The sequence below is a fragment of the Protopterus annectens genome, chromosome 13.part0 (genome assembly GCF_019279795.1).
Source record: "Protopterus annectens isolate FY-2018-M chromosome 13.part0, PAN1.0, whole genome shotgun sequence".
In the NCBI taxonomy this organism is placed as follows: Eukaryota; Metazoa; Chordata; order Ceratodontiformes; family Protopteridae; genus Protopterus; species Protopterus annectens.
Window position 1 is genome coordinate 1,341,859,457 of NC_056747.1, and position 6,000 is coordinate 1,341,865,456.

Consider the following 6,000-nt stretch of genomic DNA (forward strand, 5'->3'; position numbering starts at 1 on the left):
ATTTTTTCATATAAGGGGTGGCGTAAGCCACAATAATTTGGGCTAGGCTTATAAATGCCTTAGGGCAGATAGCCTAGTATAAACCTATGAACCTATGAACCTATATAACTTGGGCTACCACCAAGGTATTAATTAGAGGGCTGTTAATCAATAAATACGCTTTCTATAAGAAAAATATTTTCACCAAAGAAAAAAGTATTAAGGATGAAATATCTAAACTTGAGCTTAGGCTGCAGCAGTCTTATTCCGTGGAGGTAGAGAACTCCATTAATCAACTTCAAGCTAAGTTACTAGCACTACAAGCAGAAAACCTATCATTTCAAGAAATAAAAAACCTAGCCAATTACTCACAGTGGGCCCAACTCCCCTCTAGATTATTGGCAAGACTGTTGAATCAACATAAACCTAATCCACATATCTCGGAACTTATTTTTCAGCAAAACTGTTACTCTAACTCACAAGATATAGTTAAGGTCTTCGAGAGCATATATGAAGAGGTGTACAACCCTACCCCCAAAACATTCAATGAACAGGAACTACTTTTATTTATTAATGAACTAAACTTCCCCAGGCTAGAGGTACAACAACAAACTTCTCTATCAGCTGAACTTACACAAGTGGACATCAAAACTATAATTAATAACCTGAAAAATAATAAGGCGCCAGGTCCTGATGGTTTCTCAGCCGAGTTCTCCAAATGCTTTAGTTCTAAGATGTCGATCATACTACATCACCTATATAATCACATAATACAAGAGGGTATCTCTGACCGCACCTAAATGCATCCAGAACCATATTAATACCTAAACTAAACAAGGAAACGACAAACCATAATAATTACAGGCCCATTTCTATTATTAATTTGGATATGAGAATTATGGCAGCAATTTTGGCTAATAGAACTAAGACTATAATTACAAAAATTATTTCCCCAGAACAATCCGGGTTTATCAGTCAGAGAGAAACAGTCAATGAAACTCTAACTCTTGAAGCAATGATATCTTTATCCCTAAAGAAACAAACACCTATCTACACCTTAGCTATAGACGCTTCTAAAGCATTTGATAGAATCAATAAGTCATTTCTGACCTTGATTCTGCAAAAATTTAACTTTCCTACACAGTTTATTCACTATATAAACACTTTACACAACAGAGCATATACCACTCTACAAATTAATAAACTTAGCTCCAAAAAAATAAATATTAACAATGGGATTAGACAAGGATGCCCCCTATCACCTTTCCTTTTCAACCTATATATTGAGCCCTTATTCTTACTAATAAAACAAAGAACATTTCATAATATACCCCTCCTTTTTAACACTGAAATTTCTCTATCAGCGTACGCAGACGACTTAAAAATATATTATTCTCTTCCCAACACGGATCTTTACAAAATCAATAATTCAATAGAATTATTTTCAAAGTTCGCGAACTATAAAGTAAACTTGGATAAGACAACAATATTCCCGATTAATAACTACGCTCAATTCCCAACTGCAGGTACTATACCTAATATTAAGTCAGTGACCACATACAATACCTAGGAATAGCATTCCATACCGATGCACATAATTACTATCAGGACAATGTGATTAAAACATGGTCACCATACAAAAAGACTTGGTAAGGTGGACACAATTGAAACTCCCCCTTCTCTCTAGAGTAGCCATCATTAAAATGAATATCCTCCCCAGGATAATTTTTATATTTAACGCAACCAATACACTGATCCACAATAAAGTCTTCAATAACATCCAATCAACCCTCTCAAAATTCATCTGGCATCCAAGACACAGCAGGATAAGTTATCAAAAACTTATATATCCAAAGGACAAAGGTGGGGTGGGCTTGCCTGACTTTAAACTGTATTACGAAATTACCAAAGGTAGTAGACTAATATGTGGTGCCCAACCTGGTTGAAATTATATCATAACTATGTTAAAACATTGCAATTTAATCCCAAGGCCCTCCCATTTCTAAAGGGAATATCGAGAAGAAGATACAAAATACAAAACGACATATGGGAACAAATTAAAATAACACAAAATCTCTTCCAATCTCTAAATCTATAAACTGCTTTTTATACTTTCCAACCATTAAACCTTAACCCCAATATTCAACTAAATGAAAAGATGATTGACCTGAATTCATACCCATTACTGAAAGAAAAGACAGTTTTAGACATTTATATACTTAGGCAGGAATCTATAACTAATACTAGAAACAAACTTAATCTCCCGTTTAAATATACAATTATAAGACAACTGAAAGAAGTATGTTACAGATTTTGGAAGGATACTGACATCCCAGACCAACAGATAGCTACATGTAGAACACTTTGGGATATGATGACACGGAAAAAAAATGATCTCAAATACCTATAAATTCATTATCTCACTTAGACACACGAAAGAAGCTATCCACTCCATTTACTGGACAAAACAAGACCCTATAATTACCACTAAAGAAGCTATCCACTCCAATTACTGGACAAAACAAGACCCTACAATTACCACGAAAGAAGCTATCCACTCCAATTACTGGACAAAACAAGACCGTACAATTACCACGAAAGAAGCTTTCCAGTCCAGTTACTGGACAAAACAAGACCCTACAATTACCACTAAAGAAGCCATCCACCCCAATTACTGGACAAAACAAGACCCTACAATTACCACTAAAGAAGCTATCCACTCCAATTACTGGACAAAATAAGACCCTACTATTACCACTAAAGAAGCTATCCACTCCAATTACTGGACAAAACAAGACCCTACAATTACCACTAAAGAAGCTATCCACTCCAATTACTGGACAAAACAAGACCCTTCAATTACCACTAAAGAAGCTATCCACTCCAATTACTGGACAAAACAAGACCCTACAATTACCACTAAAGAAGCTATCCACTCCAGTTACTGGACAAAACAAGACCCTACAATTACCACTGAAGAAGCTATCCACTCCAATTACTGGACAAAACAAGACCCTACAATTACCACTAAAGAAGCTATCCACTCCAGTTACTGGACAAAACAAGACCCTACAATTACCACTGAAGAAGCTATCCACTCCAATTACTGGACAAAACAAGACCCTAAAATTACCACTAAAGAAGCGATCCACTCCAATTACTGGACAAAACAAGACCCTACAATTACCACTGAAGAAGCTATCCACTCCAATTACTGGACAAAACAAGACCCTACAATTACCACTAAAGAAGCGATCCACTCCAATTACTGGACAAAACAAGACCCTACAATTACCACTAAAGCGATCCACTCCAATTACTGGACAAAACAAGACCCTACAATTACCACTAAAGAAGCGATCCACTCCAATTACTGGACAAAACAAGACCCTACAATTACCACTAAAGAAGCGATCCACTCCAATTACTGGACAAAACAAGACCCTACAATTACCACTAAAGAAGCTATCCACTACAATTACTGGACAAAACAAGACCCTACAATTACCACGAAAGAAGCTATCCACTCCAATTACTGGACAAAACAAGACCCTACAATTACCACTAAAGAAGCTATCCACTCCAATTACTGGACAAAACAAGACTCTACAATTACCACTAAAGAAGCTATCCACTACAATTACTGGACAAAACAAGACCCTACAATTACCACGAAAGAAGCTATCCACTCCAATTACTGGACAAAACAAGACCCTACAATTACCACTAAAGAAGCTATCCACTACAATTACTGGACAAAACAAGACCCTACAATTACCACTAAAGAAGCTATCCACTCCAATTACTGGACAAAACAAGACCCTACAATTACCACTAAAGAAGCTATCCACTCCAATTACTGGACAAAACAAGTCCCTACAATTACCACTAGAGAAGCTATCCACTCCAATTACTGGACAAAACAAGACCCTACAATTACCACTAAAGAAGCTATCCACTCCAGTTACTGGACAAAACAAGACCCTACAATTACCACTAAAGAAGCTATCCACTCCAGTTACTGGACAAAACAAGACCCTACAATTACCACTGAAGAAGCTATCCACTCCAATTACTGGACAAAACAAGACCCTTCAATTACCACTAAAGAAGCTATCCACTCCAATTACTGGACAAAACAAGACCCTACAATTACCACTAAAGAAGCTATCCACTCCAGTTACTGGACAAAACAAGACCCTACTATTACCACTAAAGAAACGATCCACTCCAATTACTGGACAAAACAAGACCCTACAATTACCACTAAAGAAGCTATCCACTCCAATTACTGGACAAAACAAAACCCTACAATTACCACTAAAGAAGCTATCCACTCCAATTACTGGACAAAACAAGACCCTACAATTACCACTAAAGAAGCTATCCACTCCAATTACTGGACAAAACAAGACCCTACAATTACCACGAAAGAAGCTATCCACTCCAATTACTGGACAAAACAAGATGCTACAATTACCACGAAAGAAGCTCTCCACTCCAATTACTGGACAAAACAAGACCTTACAATTACCACTAAAGAAGCTATCCACTCCAATTACTGGACAAAACAAGACCCTACAATTACCACTAAAGAAGCTATCCACTCCAATTACTGGACAAAACAAGACCCTACAATTACCACGAAAGAAGCTGTCCACTCCAATTACTGGACAAAACAAGACCCTACAATTACCATGAAAGAAGCTGTCCACTCCAATTACTGGACAAAACAAGACCCTACAATTACCACTAAAGAAGCTATCCACTCCAATTACTGGACAAAACAAGACCCTACAATTACCACTAAAGAAGCGATCCACTCCAGTTACTGGACAAAACAAGACCCTACAATTACCACGAAAGAAGCTATCCACTCCAATTACTGGACAAAACAAGACCCTACAATTACCACGAAAGAAGCTATCCACTCCAATTACTGGACAAAACAAGACCCTACAATTACCACTAAAGAAGCTGTCCACTCCAATTACTGGACAAAACAAGACCGTACAATTACCACTAAAGAAGCGATCCACTCCAATTACTGGACAAAACAAGACCGTACAATTACCACTAAAGAAGCGATCCACTCCAATTACTGGACAAAACAAGACCCTACAATTACCACTAAAGAAGCGATCCACTACAATTACTGGACAAAACAAGACCCTACAATTACCACTAAAGAAGCTATCCACTCCAATTACTGGACAAAACAAGACCCTACAATTACCATGAAAGAAGCTATCCACTCCAATTACTGGACAAAACAAGACCCTACAATTACCACTAAAGAAGCTATCCACTCCAATTACTGGACAAAACAAGACCCTACAATTACCATGAAAGAAGCTGTCCACTCCAATTACTGGACAAAACAAAACCCTACAATTACCACTAAAGAAGCTATCCACTCCAATTACTGGACAAAACAAGACCCTACAATTACCACTGAAGAAGCTGTCCACTCCAATTACTGGACAAAACAAGACCCTACAATTACCTCCAAGATAATTGCACAGGCAATTCAGAAATTTTCCAAAGACATTCTCCTTCAGAAGCTCAGATATACTCAACTTATGATCCTAAATAATGCATATTTTACGCCCACAATATTAAATAAAATGTACAAAGAACTCCCACCTTTTTGCCAATTCTGCCCCTCCAAAGAAGCTGATATTATTCATATATTTTGGAGTTGTAAATGTACATACAAACTTTGGTGTGCCTTAAGAGTCAAATTAGAGAAAATGGGCTATGAAAAATCACCCTTATCCTGGAAATTTGCCCTCTTACACGTACCTCCTATAGGAATGAAGAATAATCACACACACATTCTAGTTGCAACATTTATGCTAATAAAATACTATGTCACATTAAATTGGAAAGACAGGTCCAAATAACATGGGATGGATTCAAGCAAACAGCTAGTAAACAACTCCTGGCTCATAAATATTTATGGTATTCCATGAGGAAAAAAAGGACCCAGAAGGACACTTGGAAAATGATATTTGAACT